Source organism: Sus scrofa, chromosome 8 (genome assembly GCF_054392235.1).
Source record: "Sus scrofa isolate SSC_HxYL_T2T_F1_AM1 chromosome 8, Sscrofa_HxYL_maternal_Yorkshire_Landrace_v2.0, whole genome shotgun sequence".
NCBI lineage: Eukaryota > Metazoa > Chordata > Mammalia > Artiodactyla > Suidae > Sus > Sus scrofa.
Window position 1 is genome coordinate 18,591,151 of NC_139390.1, and position 27,820 is coordinate 18,618,970.

At 45.7% G+C, this 27,820-nt stretch overlaps 1 long non-coding RNA gene across 1 annotated transcript in view; it reads left to right on the plus strand.

The window, feature by feature from the left end:
• The window catches only part of LOC146400348 (uncharacterized), a 56,336-nt gene extending 40,715 nt beyond the window's left edge, over nt 1–15,621 (plus strand). The window contains exon 4 of the long non-coding RNA XR_014812260.1: nt 15,356–15,621. This is a non-coding gene — a long non-coding RNA (uncharacterized LOC146400348). The remainder of the gene's footprint in view (nt 1–15,355) is intronic.
• The last annotated feature ends 12,199 nt before the right edge of the window (nt 15,622–27,820 follow it).

The following is a 27,820-nucleotide window of genomic DNA, read 5'->3' on the forward strand; positions in this document are numbered from 1 at the left end:
ACATCTGCCTGCCTTATCCTCAGAAGCCCAGCTTGGAGAGTTGAGCACCGGTCTCATTTCAAGCAGAATATGTGAGTCCTAGAGCCAGGGGACCGTTTCAGAATGTAGGTCTCTAGACAACAGACATACCCTCTGAGGAGACGGGGAAACAAATAAAACACAGAGAAATCGATGAGTGATGGAGGAGAAATGGGGGGGGGGGGAGAAAGGCGAGCGGGCACGAGGCAGGTCTCTTACATCAGGTGCTGTAATTAAGGGCTGCTTCTTAATTAGCAGCCCAGCTGCCTATAAAATTGAATTATGTTTCTCTGCTTATAAACTGGAATTGTGACTCACTGAATTATGATTTGCTTAAATCCACTCTTGCCATTTGTGCTTAGGAGCTAATGTATTGCAGCTGATATCTGGACTAAAGTGAGATGATTAGGAGGTCTCTGGTCATTAGAGATTTCTATTAATAATTTGATTTGAAGAACGCTAATAGCTAATGCCGAGCGCTTGCCATGTACCAGATACCGTTCTAAGGATTTTACATATTCAAACTCATTTACTCCTCATGACAACCTTAAGAGCTAGTGATAATTTCCCCTACTTTGCAGATTTTATAGAATCTGAGGCACAGAGAGATTGAGGATCATTAGCAAGTGGCAGTGCTGGAATAAACACTAGGCCATCTGGTTCTCCAGCCCACTTGCTTAACCACTAGGCTGTCCTGGCCCCACACACCCGCCATGAAGCAGCAGACCTCACTGTGTCTTCTCTGGTCTTCACACTGGCCCTGCAAGGTGACTCTTATTATCTCTGTTTTACAGATGAGGGAATTGGGACTCAGGGAAATTAAGTATCTAGGTCAAGGTCCCTCAGCTGATGGGTCGTGGAGTTGAGAATGGAATCTAAGTCAGTCTGCGTGGTGATGGACTCTACCACCTCTCCCTGCCTCTAATAAAATCCTTTGGTTTGCCTTGGACTTGACCAAGGTTGAGAGACTGTCGAAGACATGAAATGAAGATGAATCTGTCTGAGGCTGTGTTATCCTGCTGCCCAAGCTCAGTGCATGTTGCCTGCGTGTTCCTGCTGGGGACTGGCTCCAGGCAGCCTGCTGGCCCCAGAGAGGAATTCCATGGGGACCAGAAGGCCGATTGTAAAAATATTCCCATTTTTACCAAGCCTTTTCTCAAACGATTAACTCCCCTAGGAAAGTTGGTGCAGAAAAACAAAGACAAAAATATAAATACTTGTTGAAGTTAAATTTATAATAGATGTCGTTTTGCATTCATTTGACTCGAATTTCCTTAATAGGCCGCTTGTTCTGGGCATCATGCTTGTTCTAATTAGTTTTTTTTCATCATGTGATGGTTGGTCTCTGGAGGGAGAGAGAGCTCGAAAGCCTGCGCAGCAGCTCTGGCTATAAAACTACCATATAAGTTCATCACTGCCTTGACTGTCCTTACGAATCTCACCTTGCACAAAAATGCCCTGATGTGGGGGATGCTTGGTTTTCACTATTTATTTTATCACTATTGGGCATCTTCTTTGTGTTCAGCCCTGCAATCAGCACTTTGGACGTTTGCTATCGCTAGTCCCCACAGCCGATTTTCTGTACCCATCTGTCCCCCGACTGAATTATGGGTTCCAGTGTAGGGAAATATGTCAGCAAGGATGAATTGGATCTGCTTTTCTATCATCCAGAGGCTCCTAGTTTAATAGGAGAAACCAACATATATAAATAACCCCAAAACATGGCACACTGTGATAGTGTAATAATATTATAAAAGTAATAATTAATATCTAAGAACAGGGGATTGTGGTCCTGGCACTGTGCTAAATCCTGCACGTGTTTGTATGGATGTTTAATTCTTAGTGAAGTTGGCACTGTATCAGTTCTCTATTACCGTAATAAGCCTGTGTAACGACCATAAAACCTCAAGGGCGTGCAACAACATCCATTTTTGTTCACAAGTCTGAGCGCTGGCTGGGAGCTTCTGCTTCTGGGGCAGCCGGCTGTTGGCCGACTTGGTCTCTCAGCCAAGTTCTCTTCATGCATCTGGGTGGCTGGGGGCTGGCCGGTCAGAGAAGGTCTTAGATGGGATAGTTTGCCTCTGCTTTACTCTGCCTGTCCTCCTCCAGCAGGCTAGCTCTGGCCCATTGTCATAGCAAAGGCAGGATTCCAAGAAGCCTGTGGAAGCCCACACACCTCTAGAGGCTGAAACTCAAAAACTGGCACACAGTGATTTCTGCTGCATTTGTACTTGGCCCAAGCAAATTTACAAGGGTAACCTAGATTCAGGGAATGGGGAAGCGGCTGCACCTCTTAATGAGAGGGGCTGCGAAGTTTTTCTGTGAAGGGCATGGATGCTACAGCAGTGAAGAATTGTAGTAGACAATTTTTTTTTGATTCAGTGGATTTTATTATGTTTATAGTGTACAAACATCATTACAACCTAATTTTAGAACATTTCCATCCCAAATCCCCAGTCCATCCCTCCACCCAAACCTGCCCCTTTTGGCAGCTCTAAGTTTTCCAAAGTCTATGAGTCTGTTTAAAAAGGGGGAAAAAGAAAATGGTATAAATGAACTTATTTGCAGAATAGAAACAGACTCACAGACCTTGTAGTAGACATTTTTCTCATCTACCACAGGGACTACTATCATCCTCCTTGTACAGATGAAGAAACTGACGCATAATCTTGCACAGAAAATAGTGGTGTCATAAACAAAAGGGCTATGGAAGTTTTGTTGGTTTTATCATTTTTGGCCACCCCATGGCATATGGAGCTCCCGGGCTGGGGATCAGACCCAAGCTGCAGTTGTGACTTAAGCCGCAGCTGCAGCAACCCCGGATCCTTTTTTTTTTTTTTTTTTTTGTCTTTTTTTGCTATTTCTTGGCCGCTCCCACGGCATATGGAGGTTCCCAGGCTAGGGGTCCAATCGGAGCTGTAGCCACCGGCCTACACCAAAGCCACAGCAACGCGTGATCCAAGCCGCGTCTGCGACCTACACCACAGCTCACGGCAACGCCGGATCGTTAACCCACTGAGCAAGGGCAGGGACCGAACCCACAACCTCATGGTTCCTAGTCAGATTCGTTAACCACTGCACCACGACGGGAACTCCAACCCCGGATCCTTTAACTCACTGTGCCAGGCTGGGGATTGAACCCTTGTCCCAGCACACCCAAGATGCCACAGATCGCATTGTGCCACAGCAGGGGTTCCAGGACTATGAAAGTATTGATGAAGGAAGAGATTGGTGCTTTTGTGATTGACTTGGAATCTTCTTTGGTGTGGAGATAAGTCAGAACTGGGGCACCGTAGCAGATGCTATTGATACCTCGCCCCTGATACCTTCGTACCAGGACCACCTCTGAGTTCACTGGCATCTGTGGAGGACAGCCTGCTGGCTTCTTACCTCAAGGGACCCTCTGCTTCTCTGCTTGAGACTCTCTCCAGGGTCATCAAAGTTTGCTCCATCTACCTGCAGGGCAGCCTACCAGTGTCAGAGTTAATGCCCTGGGGCAGCCCTCAGCCAGCATGGGACAGGAGCTAAGGAGTCAATACCCCAGCTTCCCCATCCTGGATGGAATAATTCTGTAGCACATTTTACAAAGTTCCTCACCTAACACCCCAACCCCCACCCCCCTGGGAACCGAGCGCCAGGTTACTCTCATAGTAAGCAGCTCATTAACACACACCTTATCACTGTCCTGTTTCAAGAACGCCACCTGCACCCAAGCTCTTGTCCTGGTCTCTGCTTTTGCAGGAAACCAAACAAAGACACCCTGAAGGATGGACAAGATATTGACAGGTAGGAAGAGCTTGGTGCTTTGTTCCAGGTGGAGGATCTCATTTGATAAGGTCTCGAGTCTATTTTGTTTGTCCAGAAGTGCTTTCAGAACAAGGGACTGATTTTGCAACACGTAACACACAAAGCAAACATGAGGGATACCGCTTACCTGGTTATTCATTAGGCACATTAACATTTTTTTTCCTTTTCAAAAAATTAACCTTTCTGGTTATGAAAGAAATGCAGGTACCTTATAGAAAAAATTGGAAATGCAAACGAAAGTAGAGATGGAAGAAAAATACGTAATCCTAATGCACAAAGGCAATTTCTTCTAATTTTTTTCTGTATTTTCTCTTGATTTTTCTTGTGTGAATATTTTAATATGTTTCCTGTGTCTTACATATTCAGTTTTTTTAGTATTCAGTCTTAGATTCTTCCTTTCCAGTGGAAAAGAAGCAAAAGCATTTTTTGTAGCATTACTAATAAATTTCCAGAAATCTGATTTCTAAGGGCTGCTGTATAGTACAGCATGTGAATGTGTATGGTACAGCACATTCCTTTTATTATTCCTTTTAGGACTGATTCCTAGAAATAGAGTTAGTAGGTCACAGCGTTTAAACATTTTCGCAGGCTTTCGGCCACCAAAATCTTTAATGTTTAGGTTTTGCACAGCACAAATATGTACATAGCACCTAAGAACATTTTATTTAAACAAAATTTGTTTTTTACGGCCGCACCCAGGGCATATGGAAGTTTCCAGGCCAGGGACTGAATCTGAGCTGCAGCTGTCTGAATGCTGGATCCTTTAACCCGTTGCGCTGGGCCAGGGATTGAATCCATGCCTCCACAGAGACCTGAGCTGCTGCCCTCAGATTCTTAACCCCCACTGCGCCACAGCAGGAGCTTTAAAAAGTTTTAAATTAAGAACCTTATTCATACCATCAACAGATATTTTTGAGCATCGTCTACAATCAGGCATGGTTCTAGGTATTGGAGATACCAGTGAACAAAACACACAAGATCCCTTCCTCACTAAGTACAAGGTGAGCCTCAAACGTCTGCTAATGAATATTAGAGAGTAAGGAAGTGCTTTTTTTCTTTTCTTTTCTTTTTTCTTTTGTCTTTTTAGGGCCGCACCTGCAGCATATTGAAGTTCCCAGGCTAGGGGGTCTAATCGGAGCTGTAGCTGCCGGCCTACACCACAGCTCACAGCAACGCCAGATCCTTGACCCGCTGAGTGAGGCCAGGGATTGAACCTGCAACCTCATGGTTCCTAGTTGGATTCATCGCGTCACGATGGGAACTCTAGGAAGTGTTTAAAAAGTGATGAGTGCGTGTCATGAGAACCCAAGAACCTGCTTGAACCCTTTCAAAATCTGGGACTATTCGAATACCAAATAATTAAGGAATATAGTTAACTGTAAACTATTGAAAACTAGAAATTGATTAATCCATTGTAATATTAGGTAGATAAACAAGGGAGAAGGGAAGCCTCTTGCTTACAGTAAAATGCCAAGTTCCCACCAGTGAATGGGCAGGGAATGCTAAAGTTGGAAATTACCATTTTAACTTTTTTTTTTTTTTTTGTCTTTTGTCTTTTTTTGTCTTTTGTTGTTGTTGTTGTTGCTATTTCTTGGGCCGCTCCCGCGGCATATGGAGGTTCCCAGGCTAGGGGTCTAATCGGAGCTGTAGTCTCCGGCCTACGCCAGAGCCAGAGCAACGCGGGATCCGAGCCGCGTCTGCAACCTACACCACAGCTCACGGCAACGCCGGATCATTAACCCACTGAGCAAGGGCAGGAACTGAACCCGCAACCTCATGGTTGCTAGTCGGATTCGTTAACCACTGCGCCACGACGGGAACTCCCGGAAATTACCATTTTATTATTAACATAATAAAGATTGGCTTAGGCAAGCATCATCCATTGATTATAATCTCAGAGGTAATTTTCCTAAGGAACAGGAGATTTGCATGGTCTTCAGCATCTCCCTAGAGACTGGTCACCAGATGCAAAGGAAAGAACAGTAACTATAGAGTATAGAAACCAGACAACACCTCAACTGGAGGATAAAAATTAATATCACCCATAAGGGGCAGAGGGTTGGTGTGTGCTTCTGGATGTCATTCATTGAGAAGGACACGTGCCATCAATAATGTATTCTGGGGAGTTCCTGTCGAGGCTCAGTGGTTAACGAATCTGACTAGGAACCATGAGGTTGTGGGTTCCATCCCTGGCCTCACTCAATGGGTTAAGGATCTGGTGTAGCTGTGAGCTGTGGTGTAGGTCACAGACGTGGCTTGGATCTGGCATTGCTGTGGCTCTGGCGTAGGCTGGTGGCTACAGCTCCAATTAGACCCCTAGCCTGGGAATCTCCATATGCCGTGGGAGCGGCCCTAGAAAAGGCAAAAAGACAAAATAACAATAATAATAATAATAATAATAATAATAATAATGTATTCTGGTTGGGAATGCCTAACCTGGATATAACCGTGAGAAAATATCAGACTAATCCCAAATGAGGAAAATTCCACTGAGAGAGAGAGACACTATAGTCTTCAAAAGAGTTAACATGCCATAAAATGCAAAGAAAGTGTGAATTAGAAAAATTGCTATAAAGAACACCATTCGGTCAGTTGACATTATTGGGTCAGTTATCAGTTGTTGACGTTATTAGGCCAGTTATCAACTGGAATACCCTAAATACATCAGATAGAAGTATTTTATCAGGGTTAAATTCACTGAAGTTGCTAACAGTATTGTATGATTATTTAGGAGGATATCCCAGTTCTTAGGAAATACTGAAGTAATGAGGGGTAACAGGACTGTGATGTATGCAACCTACTCTCAAATGTTCAGAAAAAAGTATTACATAATTATATAGCATGGTTGTATAATTAAAATAATCACAGATGCTTTCTATATGGGAGAGGGGGAGTAAATCATAACGCATGTGGATAAAAGACTAACAATAGGTCAGTTCTGGGGATAAGGCTCATGGGTGTTCTTTGTACTATTCTTAAGCTTGAGCTTTTCTGCATTTAAAATGATTTCCAAATAAAAGTTACACACAAAAAAACTCTGAGAGCCTACTTCATTAAGAATGCAAAAAGATTGGGGAAGAATAACTGACACATTGGAATGAAAACTGTGTTTGAACACCTTACTAAATATGTGCTTACGGATTCCCAGCCTTACAGTATCACCTTCCAGTACCCTCAGTTGGGGTGGGGTCCTTAACCAGTGGGTACAGGTTCTCTACCTTTGCCTTGGTTATGCCCACACCGTCTCATCCCTCTATTGTTCTGCATGGTGCTACTTCCCATTTCAGGGCTCTGTTAGGTTCCAACCAGGACAGTGGAAACCTTCTGGTGTTTAAAACAGAGGGAGTTTAACACGGGGGACTGGTTACATGGGTGATGGAAGAGTTGAGAAGACAAACGGGAGATTGAGGTGGCCCAGAGATTTGCAACAGCACAAAGCCACTGCCACCTCTGAGCTGGAGGGGAAAGGGAAGAAGGCAGAGCTGCTGGAGCCCCAAGGCCAGAGTCACCTGGCAGACACAGGAGCCACCACAAACCTGATCGGCAGGAGCTGGCGCCTCAGACACAGCCCCTGCCAGAGGAAGTTCTGGTGGAGTGAAGTCCCTCCTTCTCCCCCGCTCCAGTGCCAATCTCGCACTACTGCCTCCCCGTGACTGAACCCGGGGCAGCCTGGGAAATGCAGCCCATCTCTCAGCCTCTTAACACACACACACCTTGCGGGATGTAGAGCAGAGCAGGGAAAGGATGAAAAGGAGATCTTAGGACAGCCATTCGTGTGCCCTTACTGCTGTCTGCAGATGGTTCTCGGCATTAGCATCCGCAATGTTTAGAATCACCTTTATGTATTATCTCTGAGGGGCTTGACTTCTCTCTTGTCTCTTTTGTAAAGTTTTGGTCTAAGTTCCTGGGTCTGAGACTCTGCCTCTATTCTAAGCCTCCCTCTGTTGGTCCTGATTCCTCTCAAGATGACCTGGGTCACCCGTGGTTTCTGCAGCCAAGCAGACCCCTTTGACGTCCACTCCCACATGGTTTTCACATTAATCGTTACACGCTTATATCGTGTCTGCCCCTTTGGGGGTGCACTTATCCTCTCTCTGGTTTGCTGTTTCCCCAACACTGTCTCTTATCATGTGAGCAGGATTTTAATCCTCTTTAAGGTGGAAAAAGTCCCTTTTCACTTGGGACCTGGCCTGAAAGCAGAGTTGTCCGTGGGGCGGTGCCATGGCAGGTCCTGTGTCCTATTACTGAAAACAGCTCTAGCATCGCTTACGCTGTGACCACCTCAAGCCCAACAGGCTTATTAGCCTGTTGCTTTTTTGTGGTCTTATGTCACAGAGTAGAAATCATGGGACTTGGCTTCCCATTTTTCCTGGAATATTAATGTATTCTTTCCATGCCCACACTGAGGATGGCCAGAATGTTTGAAAGAGGCACATATTGGAAGTCACACTGGGGGAGGGGCAGGTAACAACCTAGCTCAGAGTGACTAAAACGTCAGCGATCTAGATGTCTCTGCTTCTCTCAGCCTGCAGGCGCCATGTCTTTAAAGATTAAAAAGATCAGCTCAAATTCCTGGCTCACTTTTGCCGGAAATCCGCCTCCCTCCCAGCAAATCATACTGTGCTCTGTGGCTTGAAGTTCCTCCCAGTCACCTCTGGCTTCAGTTTCCTGCTTCCATTTGATTCTCAGTCTCCATTCTACATCCTCTTTGGGAGGTTCGCTCTTCCTTTTCTGCACTGCCCAAAATGGGTGTCATTCTTAACATCATGCAGGTCCTTGACCCTGGAGACCATGTGTTTCAAATGCTCTGTTCTCGTTGTGGCCAGATGAGAAATGAACTCATATTGTGTTCAGGTTTATCTGTTTCAAGTTCATCGTCAGCTGCAGCCAGGACTGCTTACTCAAGTACACACACTTCCCTAAAATCCCATATTGACCCAGGACATAGCAAACTTGTACTGGAACTTTGAGGGTCTGAGGGCTGCTTTTAACTTAATATTGCACATGCACGTGGACATACATCCAAACATGCCCCCACTTAAATATTAAACATCCCTGTTCTAAAGTCCATTGGCCTTTCTTGTACCATGAACTTCTTACTGGACAGTCTTCCATATAAAAAGCATGATCTGTCACCATATTCTCTGTTTCTTTTACAGACTCTTTTTTTTTTTTTTTTCTTACTTCTTCCATTTAAGAGATGGTCTTCAATCCAGCCACTTTCCCTTTATGTTTTCCTAAACCAGGCAATTCACTTCTCTCGCTATTATCTCTGATCCAAGCAGGACACACCCTGAGCCCTAGCCTTCCATGACCAGAATGGCTCATCACAATTTTCACGAAATAAAAAGCAGTTCGCCTCTCTCAGGTACCCTACAAATGAGCTACTGACAGCTAATGTGTTTGTAGAGATGCGGTGGGAGAAGGGAAGGGAGGGGAGAAGAGGGGCGGAGGGTTTAACAGTAGAGATCCCTTGTGAAGAGGACAAAATAAACATGTTAAACTTGAGAATAATCTGGACAATTTTCTGCCCTCCCAAATAGCCACCCCAAAGCCTCTAATTCTGTGCTTTGTTCTTTTGGACTCGGAAAGCTTTCCGGTCTTCAATAATTCTCTATTAAAATGCAAATACCTACTGGGAGTTGTTAAGCCTTATCAGTTAATAGTTGACTGTTGCATGAGCATAGGATCCTGCTTTAATGGGGCCAGGATGGCAGAGGGATGGGGTGATATTGTGGAAGGACAAATAGATTCAGGAAGAAGGGGAGAGAATATTTATTGAAGGGGTTGTTTTGGGGTCTTTCTTATATTTTGACCAGAGTAAGCTCTGCTTACTAGCGCTCTTCTCAAGAGGAGCCGTTTTTAAATGGTTGGTTTGTTTCCCCTTGACCTGAGAGTAAGTTGAATTAAGGATGGATGCCAGAGCTTCTCCACTTTGTCATGCCTAAATTAGAAAGAGTAAAAGTAATCCAAGGAAATCGCTACAAGAGAACTTCCCCCCCCCCCCGTCCAGTTTAAATTTAGTTCTCTTTGATGGCATCAGTCCCTTGGCCTTGGTGGCTCAGTGGGTGGCAGCAAAGCCTGGATGTGGCCAGGATGATGGGTGTGCTTCCTCTGTGGTAGGAGGTAAAGCCAAATTCCTACCAGCAGACTTGCCAATGAGTGCCCACTGGGAGAGAACAAAAGAGAGCACAGACGCACATTGCCAATCGTCCCAAATTCCAGGAAACTGCAAAAAGCCAGCACAACCTCCAGGGGAAATGATGTATCATCAGCTGGGTCCCTAGCAGCCTTCCAGCTAGAGCGCCTTCTCCATCACCTGTGCACTCTCTACCTACTGCGCATGTCTTCTCTCCCCTGCTGGACTGTGCGTTGTCTTCAGCAGGATCCAAGGCTGCTTCAACTTCAAGGGCAAGTCCAAGAGGCTTTCAGAATAAATGCACCTGGAAAGAATAAACAACAATGCAAACTCCAAAGTGGAATTTGGAAATTAATGAAATCTGCCACCCTCCCATCCCTTTCCTCCAGGATTCAGTTTTCCCTATTAAGGTAGTAACAATCAGGAAGGCACCAGCACTGACCAATCAGAACAGAAGCAGCCTTGCTCAGAAGCTGGGTCCTGCGACCATCTGCTGTGTGGCATCAACCCTTCAGTTCCTGAAGCATCAAGTTCCAGGGGAGAGACTGGACCAGGAAAGGTTTGCCCAGCCGTCTGAGGATGGCATCAATTTACCCAGCAATGTGGAAACATTCCAGTATTTGAAGAACCTTCTGGTTACCCTGGTGTGTCCTGCCTGAGTACCAGCTCCTGGCCCTTGGCAGGCACTCTGCTCTCTGCACCAGAGCTGGACCTATGAAGCTCTCCCTTCCACTGGCCTGTACACTTGAGGAGAGGGGTCAGTGAGCTCAGTCCAAAGGCAGGTTCGGGGGTCGTACTGAAGAGGCCCAGTACCTCGTGGTTCCAAAGGTGATGTCTGTGTGGCTCCGAGCTGGTGGGACAGGCCACAGACTCTCCTCAGGCTTAGCAGGCATGGTCACTGGCTTTGGTGCCAAATTCCCTGTGGCCAGTAACAGCCCCAGGGAAAGGCTCCCCACGACACCAAGACATCAGCTTTCTCTTCTATTTTTTGCTTTGCTTACTCCCACTATTGAAAAAAATATTTTCCCTTCCCCCACAATGCTCATCTCCTTAAAAAGTTATCTTTAGCCAAACCCGGTTCTGCTGCTTGCTGGAGAAAAGAAAGGAACCCTTTTAGTTGCATGCATATTAGATCCTGCTTAGGGCTCACTTTTACTATCTCTGTCCTCATTCAGGCATCAGACCCTCTCAGTCAAGGAGAGGGGTAGGGGAATCCTGACTCTTGGGGTCTTTGACTGTAATTATGGATCTGGTTTCCAGGGTGGGGGTACTAGGAGGAAGAGAGCAAGGAAGTGAGCTATTTTCAGTTTGTCAAAAATCCAAATGGAAATTATAGATGAACACAGCACCCTTGTGTGCAACTAGAGAAATTCAACTTGAGCCAGCTTAGGGGGAAAAAAGTGGAATTAATTAGCTCATGAAATCAATCCACAGGAAGAACTGGGGTGTGCCAAACCTCGGGGACAGCTGAGACCAATGCCTTAAATGTCGTCAGGACGTTCTCTCTCTCCAGCTCTCACCTGTGCTCTTCTCTGAGTGTGGGCTTCATTCTCTTCTAGAACAGTGGTTCTTGACCAAAGGTGCGGAATCACTTTACCCCCCAGGGGACATTTGACAACACTGGGGGGAGGGTATCTTGTGGGCAGAGGCCAAGGATGCTGCGAAACATTCTACAATGTACAGAATGCCCCCCCCCCCAAAAAAAACAAGGGAGTATTATTTCTTTTGCCTTTTTTGGGGGGGAGTGCTGCACCCATGCCATATGAAAGTTTCCCAGCTAGGAGTCGAATCAGAGCTACAGCTGCCAGCCTACACCACAGCTCACGGCAATGCCAGATTCTTAACCCGCTGAACAAGGCTAGGGATAGAACCCACATCCTCATGGATACTAGTTGGGTTTGTTACCACTGAGCCATGATGGGAACTCATGGGATTATTTGACTCAGCATGTCTATAGCAGTTAAGAAACCCTGACTAGCTTCCTCCATGTAGTTGGAAACTGGCTGTGACATCTTCCAGGTCCACATCCAACAGCTTTGGTAACCCAAGCAAGACCAAGACTCACTCATTCTAATCCAAATGTCAGCAATCCCAGGGAGCTCTCCGATTGGCCCAGCTTGGCCCACAGGCTCATCCTAGACTAGTCAGGAGGTCCAGAGAGACCTCCTTCTTGGATTTTGGAAGATCAAAGAAACCCTTTCAAGAACCTCATGGATGAAGTTGGGAAGGAGCATTTTCAGAAGTAGGAAAGTAAAGGGTAGAGGAGAAAATGACAATATTATAAATGTTAGTTACTTTTGGAGACAACATCTTTTAAAACTAGGGATCGGGGGAGCAGGTTAAGAGAAGTAAGCTTTGATGGAGTAGAAGTTGGGAACAATATTAATACGGAGCCCTCTACTAAAATACTGCACAGGCCAGACCAGTGGCCCAGATCCAGAACCCCTTTCCCCATTCCATCCATGAAGACAATTCCTAGGGGACATGTTCTCACTCAGAATCTATGGGTGGTAAGCGGCTGTTCAAATAAACTAATTATCGCTAATGTTTAGCCAGCTAATGAGTTATTCTTTCCAGATGACATAATGCCTAACCCCATTACAACGTGCATATCCTTTAAAAAGTCCTTAAAGGAGGAAATAATGGTCGGAATTTCAGGCAAATGAGAGTTTGGTGGGAAGATATTTTTGTTTTGGTGTCCTCTAGATTTAGGTAGTAGGTTACACTGTAACTGAGTGAGGCGTGTTCAAGGTCAATGTCTGAAGTATGTTCTATGGAACACCAAGTCCCTAGGATGGTAGAAGGTATTATTAAAAATAAACCTTCCATAATCAAGGCAGTTGGGCAATGCTGGTTTAGATGATGTTTAGTGGGTTTTTTTTTATGGTGGGACTCAGCTTTTAATAGGATAGGTGTTGTGATTCTCAAGAAGAAACTATACAGTATGCAGACTTCTCAGACCTTTGGGGTCAAGAAACCCCCTTTGTTGATACATTTTACCTGGGATGATCAGTCCTGTCTACACCTACTGTCCTTCCATAATACCTTAAGGTGTCTACTTTCATTCCCCAAAGTGTACCCAGTTTGGAGAGTAAATTATATGGTTGCCCTAGTCTAACAGGAATCACGCTTTGGAAAATGCTTTTCTGTTGTCATCTTTATTTGGGGAAAGCAACTTTTTATACCACCTTCAATCAGCCTTAAGGATTTCTCCTGGCATATTTTCACTCCTTAAGCATCAAACTTAGAACTGATTCTTGGCTCTGTCTAGATGAGCACAGTGTGAGAATTACCTGGAATGATGGTTTCCCATTGCCCCCCAGAACACTTCTAAATGGACCCCTCCAATCAACATTAGCATTAGAATCCCTGAATCAAAGCACAGATGGTCATTGCATTATTAAGGAGTGGTTTGGTCGTAAGGGACAGAAATTCAAATTGAGCAGCCAAAAGAATAAATAAATAAATAAATGCATAATACATACATACATTTAGGGAAGAAACTTCTAGAAGCAGAGGACAAAATTCAGGAACCAAAGCATCTTTGAGTCCCTGGGAGGCTGGACCTAGTTTCTTGCTGTTTCGAAGATTCTCTCTCCAGTCACACTTTGTCTCTGCCTTAGCTTCCCTCTGTCCCACCTCAGATCATGCTGCCGCTAAGGATGCTGGTGATTACAGAAGACAAATGTATGACCCTCAAGTAGTCGCATCATAAACATCAGACAAAACAAAGACAGCCATTTAAAAATTAGAACCCTGAGCAAAAATGTTAAGCAATGTACAGTGGTGTCAAAGGAGAAGCCCAGAACAATGAGATTTTAAGGTCAAAGTATAGGACAAAAATCAATTCCTATAAATAATCACCCTTGAGTGTCCCTTAAATCACCTATAAAGTACAGTATTTGTGGTTTTATGTCCTCAACTCTTGATATGTACAAGTGACAAAGACATAGAGTAATGTGCAGAAAGTCCTGAATGGTGTACATAAGCTAAGGTATAGAAAATAATGAGTACATATGCAAAGCATACATGTCCAGACTTTTATAAATGAGAGATGAGAAGTGGAGCGTAAAGGAGAAAATAAAGAGAAACTACAGATGGTTCCTTCTATTGAGCACCAGATAAAGGACTCATTTTAGAATGCAGGGAGTATTTTTTTTATCCCCCTCCAAATTTATCTTTAAATACTAGAATGATATTGAGGGCAGGAGACCATGAGACTCTTACAGAGAGAAGAGCTCCATGTCTTTAGAGTATGTCACACCAAGGTTGGTTGTCTGTTGGGAGGGAGGGAAGAGTCACCTGCCCTATTTCGACTGTTTCCTTAGATTCCCTTTTGGTTTTCTCCCTCTCCTTCCGCCTCTCCCCTTTCCCTTAAGCCAGCATGGCAGGCAATGTAATCTAGTAGTAAAAAAAACATGGGATAAGGTTGCATCAATTTAAATCCCACCTCTGTTTTTATGGGACCTTGGAAAAGTTAGTTTTTCTATATAAGATACATATAATTATATATGTAATATCATTATATATCATTCCATATATATAACGGGGCTGATGATAGAACATACCTTAGAGTTTTGTGGTGATGATTCCATGAGATAATGCCTACAAAGCACTTAGAACAATGGAAGATGCCTAAACCACTCTTTCAGCCACAACTACTATTTGCCCTGTATGATAAAACCCAGAGAGTCTCAGTGCTCTGGTAACTTTTTTGATTCTCACTTTGTTCATTTCCTCCCAATCCCCCTGCTTGTTTGTTTTTCTTTTAAACCCGTCTTTGACTGCTTTGTACCTTATAGAGAGAAAGCCTCTGAGTCTTTCTGCAGGAGTTACACTCCATGCCTCATCCATTCATTCATTAACGCACATATATATTAAGTGACTTCTCTGTCCGAGGCATAATTCCAGGAGCTGGAGATAGAGCAGGAAACAAATCAACACGAATCCCTGCCCTTGGGAGCTAATACCCCAGTGGGAGAAGGAAGCTACGAAGGGGAAAATTTCCAGCGCCCCAAGCTCCCTAGTTCATAATCCAAATTACACTGTCTCCATCCCCTCTCCTCTTCTACATTGTACTCCTCCTCTCTAATTTCTTGATGCCACCTCCTTGGTGTAAACTTTCCCCCTTCAGGTTTACGTGTGAATACACTCCGTTGTTCCAGAAAAGATTTCAGGCAGCTGCCTTGCCTTTTAACCTTTTTGCACCCAAATGACTTGCTCTCTCCCCTGCCATGTGCTGTGATGTGTTCTTAGGTGCCGTTTGCCTCTTCCAAGCTGGATCCATCTTCTGCCTGGTCTTTCAGAGTCCTTTCTTTTGGTGCAGGCAACAAATCCCAATTTAGCATCACTTGTGATTATAATGAACGTGCTGTTTACTCCCTCTTCCAGATCATTAATGAAGATGTTAAATGAGACCAGAATGAAACCGCGTCCCCGTGGCATCCCGCTAGACACCTTCCAACAACTTGACACCTTGCCATTTGCTGTTTCATTACCCTTTGTTTGCCTCGTGAGCCCAGACCCTTGCTTTTCAAAGAGACAGAGAGCTTGATATTTCTACTGCTGCAGAGACGCCACTTAAAGATGGGGATATTAAAGCCTGGCAGATTGTCAATGCATCCTTTTGAGTTTGAATTAAATGTGGATTATGAATAGAGCATTGTCAGTAAATACTTGGTTGCTCTCCCTCCTCTCAGATGCCTTTGTTTTCCCTGGACTTTCTGCAGCTGTTCTGGCTTTCTGAGAGCAGAGAAGGGTAGATGTTTTCTGTTTGCAAAGATGTTGCTTGGATCAGCTTAACTATGAACTGGAAAGTTACTCTGTTACATGCCGAGGCTGTGCTAGATGGATTGCCTTCAGAGCCCCAGTTTTTCTCCCTTCCCTGTGTGCACGCCTTCCCCATGAAACCCTGCAGGGCCCTCTTGCGCAATGAGTCTGGCCCAGCCACGTGACTTTCTTTGACAGAAGGGATTTTAGCAGACATAATGCAGACATGGGCTTGAAAACAGTCACTTGCATGTCTCTGCTTGCATTCTTGCGCCCTCCGCAGCCACTGTGAAAACAGGCCTGGGAGCGCCTGTTGGAAAATCGGACACATGGGGCAGATCCCAATCACCCCCACTGTCCAGTTAGGACAACGGATGATCTCGAGATATGGGAATGGGCCCAGCTGACAACCAGAGGCATACACAATTTATGTTGCTTAGGATGACTTGTGGTTGTTTGTTATACGGCAGTAGCTGTGATAATAGATAGCTGATACAGGAGCCCACATCTGGGTGTGTGAAACTCACTGATGTCCTAACGGTGTTCCACATCGTGTGTTCCCGACACGATCCTTGATAAGAAAGGAGAAGGAAGTGTTTTCTAAGTAGAGACTCAGTGGTACAAAATAGATCCTAGAGTCTGGCTTCTTCGGGCTTTCAAAAAGCAAAAAAGGCAGACTCCAACCTCCATGTGTTTTCAGCTCAAGACGGTTAAAGCAGGTACCTAGCACGGGTGCTGCGTTCAGTGTGCCTGATGAATCCTGACAAGTACCGTCACCTTTCTGTGCAGTGGGGAGGTGGGAGCGCCTGAGTTTGCAGTGCACTGAAAAATGCCTTTTCCCAAAGAAGACAGGAAAGAGAAATGAAGGCTGTCGCAAGAAGAGCAGACTGCACTTACAGCCCTCAACCCTAAGCAATGGTTTGTGCTGCTTCCTTACATAGTTACCTCTGAAACTGCCCAATCACTCAGCTCAAACCCTGTTCCCTTGGTTTGTGGCAACCTAGTGACAGATGGCCTTAGTGGGATGGACTAAGTCCGGAAAAGCTCTGTTTGTCCTCTTCTCTATACTTCCCGAGTGGAAGCCATGCACTTCTGAAGTACAGAAGCTGCAGCCTCTAAATGCTCCCTGGGCTTTTCTCAACCAGCGCCCCCGCTAGGCTTCTGCTGCTTGGCTAACACTCGGCCCTAAGACCTTGCTAGGAAAAGCAGCACGGACATCAGACTCTTAGCTGGGCAGAATCCCAGGATCCTCAGTTCCACTGAATCCATGTCTGCATTTTCACAAGAACCCTGGCAGAGGGGAGGCGTTCCCATTGTGGCTCAGTGGGTTAAGAACCTGACATAGTGTCCCTGAGGATGTAAGTTCTATCCCTGGCCTCACTTAGTGGGCTAAAGATCTGGCATTGCTGTAGCTGTGGTGTAGGCCTGCAGCTGCAGCTCCGATTTGACCCCTAGCATGGGAACTTCCATGTGCTGCAGGTGCGTTCCTAAAAAGGAAAAGAACCCCAGGGGATCTGTGTGCAGCACTGCAGTAGGGGATTTAGAGCTTTCCAAGATGGAAAGTCACCTCCTCTAGATGGTGGGCTTCTTGGGAGCAACATCATATCTTGTTTTTTGTTTGCTTTGGTTGAGCCTGCAGCATGTGGAAGGCCTGGGCCAGGGACTGAACCCTCCAGGGACCAGATCCGCTGCAGTGATAACACCTGATTCTTAATCTGCTGCTCCACAAGGGAACTCCAGAATCACATCGTTTGGATCCAGGCATCCCCAGTACCTCATACTGTTTGAATATAGTAGGAGCTCCAAACAAACTTGAACTGAGGTGACTGGAAATGACTGGGCAGCCAGACCCCTCAAGCTTACTCCACTGCGTACAGATGTACCTTTTCTCTCTGTGGTTCCTGAGCCTGCTGGAGTGGGTGCCATCCTGGCTGTGCAGATCTGCCCAAACAAAACAAGCTCTGCACAGGCTCTGGCTGCTCTGCACACTCCAGAGATTTAGGTTGGAACATGGTGATGCAAAGCACAACATCAAGTGCATCTGAATAAGCCACCTTGGGACCAGTGTTCTGCATATATTAGAAGGTCAACCCTGAACCTAAATTAGGGCCCTAGTGAAAAACTTGCTAGACCTTCAACAGTGGACGCAGAAATAGACCAGCAGGCAGGAAGGGAGGGAGGGTGAGGAGCGGGGAGAGGTAGGAAACCAGGGGGAATGGTGGTGGGAGGAGAAGAAAGGAAAAAAATAGGCCAGGGCTTATGGGACCAACATTTTACCTTCTTATTTTCTAGTGGAACTTGGAATTTTTTTCGCCCCCTCTCACGGTATCATTGACATTAAATATCCAATCTCCTCGGCCCCACATCAACTTGAGTGATATACTACAGCCAAGGTTGGCTGCATCTGCTCTCTCTCCCCTTACTCAATCCAAGTTAAGAATGCTCCACCATACATTACTATGGGGATTTTAAAAATGATTTATTTTGCTACACAATTCAGACCTTTGAACCATACTGGATGCTGGGTGCTTTGTTGACATAGTAGTTAGGGATAAAAGGAGAGTTTGGGGGATTGTGGAATTCTGACTTTCTATAAATCACTAATTTTATTGTAGTAAATAGAGGTCACCTCCTGGAACTTCAATAGCCTGCCTTGAAAAATGGTATGAAACTATCAAAGTCCATCAAAGGGAAAAATAGGACAAATGGAGTGGAGGGGAAAGAATATTTTCTCAGTTTCAGCCAAGGCCACAGCAAGAATATGGCCAGGACTCGGTCAGAGCTAGTTTTAAGAGGTGGGCCAGAAACTTTCTTCTGCTTCTTTGAGCATATTATGTATTGCCCTTGCCCCAGGTGAGAAGATGAGGATGAAGAATGGGGCAAACTAGCTGGGGAGGGTGGGGCCTTGGCAATTCAGGTCTGCTGTGAGCTTCGAAAGACCTGGTCAGAACACTCTCCAAAGCGATGTCCTGACTTGGCTGAGAATAACAAAAACCACATATGGCAGAAGTTGTGAATGCAAATATAGATACAGGGGCTACAGAGGGCAGGTAAATGATAAACCAGGCCGGGAAGGGTCTGTTCAGGACTGAGATGCTCTAGCTTGAGTTGTACAATGCATTTCTAACTGCCTTCTTTCTTAACAATAGAGGCGGTAATAAAATGTTCCATTTCCCAGCCAAACTTCGAGCAAGCTGTGGCTGACGCAGCTCACTTCTGACCTGGACGGTGTTAGCGGAAGTCGCTGCGGGAGTCTTCTTTTCTCACAGAAAAGGACAAAGGCTTGCCTGGAGAGATTTTGTCCCTTTGCCCCTTTCCGTCCTCCGCCCCCTTTTCTTGTCTGAAACACATGCTGTAGCTGGAGGTGCAGCAGCCATCTTGAGATCATGAGGCCAAAAGACACTGCATGCTAAAGTGGCAGAGCAGGAAGACAGAAGAGCCCAGGTTCCTGGAGGCATTGCCCAGCCTCAGTGCCAGCCCCAGACGTCTGACTCCTGGACATCTTGTGGCCTGAGAAAAACTAACCTCTCGTTTGAACCCTGGGAGTCAGATTTTCTATTATTCACACGGTGATATACTGCCCCCTAGCCCTATCCATTGTTGCCACGTAGAAATGCTGAAATCCTGACCCAGTGTTGCTAGATGTGATTTTTCAAAAGCCGATGTAAGTCTAGATTCCCTTTTTCCATGTTATTTCTCAGCTGGCAGATAGGAATCGATCCCAATAGAGATAATTAACGGAATTATTTGAAAACGCACTTCCAGTTTGTGACCTCTGATTTCTAGACCAGGTGTGATGCCAAGCACTCTATATAGATTAGCTCACTAATCCTTACAATGATGTTGCAAGTAATGCTGCTATTTCTTCTGGTTTATAAATGAGGAAACTGAGGCTCAGAGGTTAACTTGCCCAAGACCATAGAGCTGGTGGGGAAAGAGTCATTATGAAAGCTCAGGCCAGTCTCTGTTTTATTTTTATTTCTTTTTGCTTTTTCAGGACTGCATCTGGAAGTTCTCAGGCTAGGAGCTCCCATCGTGGCTCAGCGAATGATGAATCTGACTAGAATCTATTTGACCTCTGGCCTCGCTCAGTGGGTTAAGGATCTGGCGTTGTTGTGAGCGGTGATGTAGGTTGCAGATGCGGCTCAGATCTGGCATGGCTGTGGCTGTGACAAAAAAAAAAAAAAAAAAGGAAGTTCCCAGGCTAGGGGTCGAATCAGAGCTGCAGCTGCTGGCCTACAGCATATCCACAGCAACTCGGGACCTGAGCCGCATCTGTAACCTACATGCAGCTCACAGCCTCGCTGGATCTTTAACCCACTGAGTGAGGTCAGGGATGGAACCTGCATCCTCATGGATACTACTCAGGTTCACTACCACTGAGCCACAATGGGAACTCCTCAGGCTTGTCTTTGGAGCAGGCATTGCTAACTGCTGTTGAATCAATCATCTTTTAACTTAGATGCTAAATAAACTGCCCCGCACTCAGTGGCTTACAACCAGGACTTATTCTCATGTGTCCAGGCCTGTGGATTGACTGTGGTTTGGGTCTCGGTGGGTGACTTTGCTTCAGGCTGCAGGTTCTGTGGGGCAGGCTCCAGGCTGGGAGTCAGGTTCAGGTTGACTCCATGTATATTCATCGTGGGGTCTAGGGGAAAGGGTGCTGGCCACACAGGGTGTGCCCTTCCCTTGCGGGGACACCAGAGTTAAGATCTACACCACATAGGCTGGTGCAGGTGAAGCCAAGCCCAGCATCGATGGAGCAGAGACATATACTGGGCACGCGGTGGGAGGGAGAGTAAGTCTTGCTCAGCAAGAATGCAAACAATGGCAATTATGCCGTGCAGTCTGAGGAACAGCCGGCCTGCATGGTGATGAAACAAGGACCCCTTTTTCTTCCCATGGCCTGTGTGCAGCAGGGGCACGTGGTACACGGACCTGGAAAATACAGCACAAAGCCATCCGGACTCATCTAAAATCTGTTCATTTCAGAGATGTCATCACCCTCTGACGATGTTAACCCTGCACATGGTAGTCCAGCTCCAGCTTCTGCGAGGCGACTGGCAGAAGGTGGGGAGGAGTCGGTGGGAAGGGATCCCAGGTCCTCTCTGGAAAAGAGCTGTCGTCTCCTTCCAGTTGCGAGCAGTGGAAGCCAGGCCTGGTGCTTTCTGAGGCCTCCCCCCGCCCCCCACCCCTCCCCCTGGGCTCCCACCTTGTCTCTCTTCTTTCCCCCTTATCATCATTCCCTCCTCCTTCTCCAACACTCTGGAAGATTCATCCAGTCATTCAGTCACTTCACCAATATGCATTTTTTGGCCACGCCCATGGCGTGAAGTTCCGGGCCAGGGATGGCACCCGCGCCGCAGCAGTGACAGTATCAGATCCTCAACCCACTGAGCCACCAGGGAATATGCATGTACTGACACCTCTTTTGTCCTAAGCACTGTTCAGGATGCTGGAGAAACAGTGAGAAATAGACGGGAAAGATTTCCATTTTTGTGGTGCCTGCTTCTAGCAGGAGCAGACAGGTATAAGCAAATAAATAAAATGAAGGAGACACTGCAGAGAAGAGGAGGGATCCTGAGGACAGACAGGATGGAGAGGGAGCAGAGAGAGGGAAGGACAGGCCAGGAGGGCCTGCCAGACCAGCCCCTGTGCTGGAGGGTCCGCCTTCCGCAGGCTGGTTGCCTGAAGCTCTGAGCTTCAGGCAGAGGCCACACACAGTCCATTCAGCACAGCTTCTGGAAACACTCCTGTGGTGTCTATGTCAGCAGGACTCCCTGACTCCCAGAGTCCTGTGTGTATGCGTGGAGGTGAGGGAGGGAGTATGTGAGGAGGGGGTCCGTGGGGAGGGGCGGGAGGGAGGGCCATAGCAGCTCCATCATCCCCCCTTTTATGGGCAGACCAGCCGTCTGACGTCCCTCCCCTACCATGGGCTTCAGGCACAGATATGCGCATGTGCCACCTGGGAGCCGCCAACCTCACCAGTTCTCTAAAGCAGGGGTTCTCAGCGAGGAGCAGGGGTGGTTTTGCCCCCAGGGGACACTTAGCTAGGTCTGGAGGCACTTTTGATGGTCACAGCTTGGGGAGGGAGTGCTACTGGCATCTAATATGTATAGGCCAGGGATGCAGCTAAACACCCTGCCATGCACAAGACAGAATTATCCAGCCGGGATTGTCACCAGGGATCGAACCCGCATCCTCATGGATACTAGTCAGGATCTTAACCTGCTGAGCCATAATGGGAACTCTCATAGTAACGTTTATTTTTTTCTACTGCACTTACAAATATGTGTATGTGTAATATGCGTGTATATATATGCACAGTATATACTATATTGTACACACTGAATGTTTTTGTCCCCCCCAAATTCATATGTTGAAACCTGTTCCTCACTGTGATGGCATTAGGAGGTGGGGTCTTTGGCAGGTGATTAGGCCATGATGGTGGAGCCCCCATGAATGAGATTAGTGCCCTTATAAGAGGGACCCTGGAAGGCTCCCTCAGCCTCTTTCTACCATGTGAAGATGCAAGAAGTCAGCAAGTGAGAGGAGGGCCCTCACTGGATCCTGACCACACTGGCGCCCTGATCTCAGACTTCCAGCCTCCAGACCTGTGAGAAATAAATTTCAATGGTTTATAAGCCATCTGGTCTATGGTAATGTTTGTTATAGCAGTCTGAATAGACCAAGACAAATGCGTGCATACATACATGCACACATGTGAAAATGTGTGTATACACATGGAAATATATGTGTATATATCTATTTTTACATGAATTACAATATTCTTTTTTTTCTTTCTTTCTCTCTCTTTTTTTTTTTTAAGGCTGCACCCGCAGCATATGGAAGTTCCCAGGCTAGGGGTTGAATCAGAGCTACAGCTGCTGGCCTACACCACAGCCACAGCAATGCCAGATCGGAGCCACATCTTCAGTCTACACCACAGCTCACGACAATGCTGTATCCTTTACCCGCCGAGCAAGGCCAGGGATCGAACCTGTGTCTTCATGGATCCTAGTCAGGTTCGTTTCTGCTATGCCAGAACGGGAACTCGTGAATGATAATATTCTTCGTCTTGCTTTTTTTCTTAATTATATAGTATCTTGTTAATTGCTCCTTATTAGCACAGACAGCTATCTCACTCTTGTATCAGCAGCATTTGTATTTCATTGTACAATTATACCATAATGTATGGACATCAGAATAGTTTTCAATCTTCCATGTTTATAAAGTTGTTGAAGTGACTATTCTATATTTGATATCATTTCTTTCAGTGGAATTGCTGGGCCGTGTGGCCTGTGCATTTAAAATTTTGACAGGCGGGAATTCTTGTCGTGGCTCAGTGGTTAACAAATCTGACTAGGAACCATGAGGTTGCGGGTTCGGTCCCTGCCCTTGCTCAGTGGGTTAACGATCCGGCGTTGCCGTGAGCTGTGGTGTAGGTTGCAGACGTAGCTCAGATCCTGCGTTGCTGTGGCTCTGCCATAGGGCCGGTGGCTACAGCTCCGATTCGACCCTTAGCCTGGGAACCTCCATGTGCCACAGGAGCGGCCCAAGAAATGGCAAAAAGACAAAAATAAATAAATTAAATTAAATTAAATTTTGATAGGCATTGACACTATTCTCCGTAAAGCCTATACCAATTTAATCGCATAGTATAAGAATAGGAACTCAGAGCTGAAAAGGTGGAGTCAAGTGTTCCTGCTACCTTTGTCTATGCTTTGGTCACCGCTCAAAGCATTTTTCTCTTTTCTGTACATTGGAGGTGGACATGACCATGGAATTCCCAGACTGTGGAAATTCAGGTGCATGAATGTAGCCGGGAGGCACACAGGCGGCGCTCTTGAAGGGGTGTGTGTGTTCGCGCACACACATGCACATGCAACATAGCCCCCATGCTCATCTAGTTAGCTAGAATCCTTTTTGATTAAGCATCACAGAGGAAGAAAGTTCTGAACGCTGCAAAAGTGAGGTTTCTAAGTTAGATTCAATAATAAGGCATTGAGGGGATATATACATTTCCTGTGACAGCATCCCTTGAACTGTGATAAAGACACATGCATCTGGAGTGGGTACTGTGTGCCTGGCAGAGGGTCACATGTCTTCCTTGTGTCCTCTGATCACTTCATGACCTCTGTTCAAGATGATGCTCTTATCCCTTTTGCAAAATAATGGGGATACTGAGTCACAGAGCTATTGAGGGATCACATATCAGTAGAAGGAAGCAGTTTAAAGCCTGGTCTCTATAACCCAACGTGCCCAGGATAAAATCCTCTTTTTAGCTACATTTAACTGTAGGCAAATTGCCCTTCCCCTCTCTCTGTGTCTCAGTTACTTCCTCTGTGAAATGGAGACAGTGTCGTGACGATTAGATAGGTTAATAGAAAATGCTCAATAAAGTTTGGAAATCATCTGAAGTTTAATCACTCTATTTTACTGGATCCTAGTAGTCTGGTTCATCTTTAAAAATACAAATAAAATTTATGTCTAAGATTTTAAGAAAATGAGTGAGAGTGATCAAGCAAAAGTTTTGCTCAGGAAATTCTCCAAGTGAATTTAAAAACATTGTTGGAACCACCACATACCTAAGCCGTATGGATGGCTGGGGTACCTGGTGGGAACAGATTCTGCCACGGTGAGTGGCCATTGTGGAGGCAAAAGGCGGCACCAACTGCTATGCTTATCTGCAGAAATCCAGGCTCTCTGCTGTCTAGAACAATTTGATCCACACCATCTGGCAGCTTGAAAGAATGAGAAAAAGAAGAAGAGGAAGAAGAAACAACAGCCATGTAGCATGATTGTAATTCCCCATCTGAGATATGCACTCGCATTTGCTTCATGTAATATGAGCCAAATTTAAACATGTCAACATCTCGACAATTGCTGATTTTTCAAGTGCTATACGATGCATCTGGCAGGCGCTCATTGAATGCTCTTCAATGATGGTGACGCAAATGTATTTACTAAAATATACATTGTGTACTGAAAAAATAAATAGTATATTGTGATGTCCTTTAGTCTGCATTTGTATAAATTGGCACTCTCTGAAATAAGTGGTTGAGATGTAAAAGAACATGATATGTTTTTAAATGTTCAAAGGATCATAATTATAGAGCTTACAAATCCTTTCGTTCATTTCCTTCATTTTAAGTGTAGGAAAACTTAGCCCAAGATTAGTTTTTGATAATGAGAGAGAGAGAAGAGGGTGGGAGCCAAGCGCCGTGGCCCCCCAGCAGCAAGGAGGGAAATGGCAGAAAGAGGTCAAGGTCAGTGGAAGCTGGACCCCCCAGGGTCCTGGAGCATCCTCCCTCCTTCCCTCCTCTTCTGCGGTGACTTCTTAGAGAGGAAGCAGGGGTGTAACTGCCAAGGAGGTATAGCTTCTTGGCTTCCTGTCCTCAAGGTTGCTCTGAGATGGCGATGGTGGTTGTGTGCCTGTGGTTTACTAGGAAGGATGATTGGGATCAGAACCTATAGAAGGGAAAGGGAGAGGGAGAAGTTGAGCTGTGGTACTTTTGTGGGGCCCCCGGACAACTCCATGGGGACAGCTCTGAAGTGGGGGTGTCCCTTCAGATTGTGCCAGGATGATATAGGGGACCAGGCCTCTATATCCCCACATTGGCCAGTCATTGGATGTGAGTCACCGCAGGTGAGGTGGCTCCCTTCTGCTCAGGGGGTCCCAAAGCAAGGGGACAGCTGAGGGCTGGATGCCAAGAGCATTGTCAGGGCTGAAGGAGAGCCCTTCGTGCCTAAAGGTGTCTCAGGCAGCACATTGCGGTGCCCATGACACCAAGGCAGTGCCTCGCCCAGAGTAGGCCATCAGGAAATATCTGTTAAATGGGTGAACCCATCTAGAGCCTTGGGACAGACCTGCAAAGGACAGACGGGTTGTCACCTTTACAGCATGATTTAGAGGTAGCAAGAAGAGGTCAGTTCACCCAAGGTAAAGAGAACTATACTCTGCTTGTCTCTCTAGTGTCCAGAATTGCTCCAGCTTCCAGAGCAATGGAGGCATTTCTGAGCAAGGTCAACCTTACTATGTGCAGTTCCAAGTCAACTCACAGTATGTTAAATGTTGGTCATTAATTTCCCTTTTCATTTTGGGCCCTAGAAAATGCAGAGCTAAATTTGTACCTCGTCTGTAGTAATGCATGGAACTTGGGAGGCATCAAAACTGTGCTCTTCATCCTCCTGCCCCCAAACTTGATCTCCCATTCTGGTGTGTAGTTTTCCCGATTCCTGTATTTTAGCATTTTTTAATGCCCTACTATTTTAACTGATGGTTTTTCCATAGTCTCTCTGCACTCTGTGGAACAAGGCCAAGTATGAACACATGCATACTGTAAGGTTATTCTCTTCTCTTGACGCTTAGTGTTTGAGACCCAATCTCATTGACATTGACTCTCATTTGGTGACATCAAGGCTAATGGATGAGATCAGGAGGATTATTCTGGGGTCTTTAATGGGATGTCTTCACCTTGGAATGCTCTCTTTTGGCTCCGCAAAACTGCAGTCATCATATCTGCAGGTGTTAAGAGGCTTTCCTTAGAAGACCTATTTGTGTGAACTTCTCTGTAATGCAACTTTATTTCCTGGATTTAGTTCATATATTCAATATAGGTTTTAAAAGCACTGTTGTGGTCCCTAAGGCATAAATAAATATTTTCAGCCACAGCTTAGCGATTTTGCTTTAAAAATGCCAACATCCAGATTCTTTGGTGTGAGCATCATCTGCTTCTTGTCCCCTGGTCTCGGCATGGTGGGCAGCAATGGTTTCTGTAGGATTTACAGGTGACCCTGGCCTCTGTCCTTGAGGAGACAGGGGCAGTGACATTATTAAAGCAAAACTGTCCTTGAAAAACCTGCTCCCCTAGCCAGTGTTCATTTAGGCAGCCAAGAAATTGAGCTCTCCATCCATTTAAATCTGAGAAAAACTTGCTTTCACCATATTTGAGGAAAGTAATAAAAGCAAATCAAGAAGCTGTATGATGCTTTCGATGGGACTTAGACCTGGTACGGTCGAAGGGGATTAAAATTGTAGGACAAAGAGTGAATTTTCCTTTATAGCCACTGCTATATACTAGGCTTCTGGCATTGCACCTTTGACATACTATGGCCTAGTGGGTGCTGAGGCTTCCATGGGCCTTGGATCCACCCAGATATATATGTGCCATTGGACTCAGAAACTCTCTCTCCTTCGCAGAGCAGAGCTAATGTTCCTCAGGTCCACAACTGGCTCCATATTTTAAAGACTTTTCAGTCGTCCTGAACATGGGTCTTTAATTTTATCTTTTATTTGTCCAGTTTTTTCATCTGTTCATTCAAAAGTACTTACTGAAATCCTGCTCTGGATCAGGCACATCTAGTGAGATTGATGAACAACTGAACAAGAAATATAATGGGAGTTCCCTTTGTGGCTCAGCAGTAATGAACCCTACTAGTATCCATGAAGATGTGGGTTCTATCCCTGGCCTTGCTTAGTGAGTTAAGGATCCTGCATTGCAGTGAGCTGTGGTGTAGGTCCCAGATGTGGCTCGGATCCCGTGTTGTTAGAGCTGTGGTGTAGGTCGGCAGCTGTAGCTCTGATTTGACCCCCTAGCCAGGGAACTTCCACATGCCCCACATGTGGCCCTAAGATGTAAATATATATATATATATATATATATAATATAAAAATTATATATAAATATACAAATATAATACCCCCCCAAAACACACAATGGAGTGTGATAAGTATTACGATGGAGGACATGTGGGGGTAGTATAGGAGCCCAAAGGGGCAGCATGGACTACATCAGAGGAAATAATATCCAAGAGGAAAGGAGATGGGGAGAATGTTCCAGGCAGAGGAAGAGTGAACACGAAAGCCTGGAGAAAGGCTCTCTTGAGATGAGGTATTCGTGGAGTAAGAGAAATCCACTTGGCTGGAGCCCCCAGGGTGAGAGAAGGGGAAGGACGGAGGCAGGTGAACTGTGGAGTTCAGGTGTTTAGGCAGGTGCAGGGGAGGGAGTCTGGGCTGTATTCTGGGGTCAGTGGTGAACCATTTTGAAGGGTCTGAAGCAATATGATGACACAATCCGATTTTTG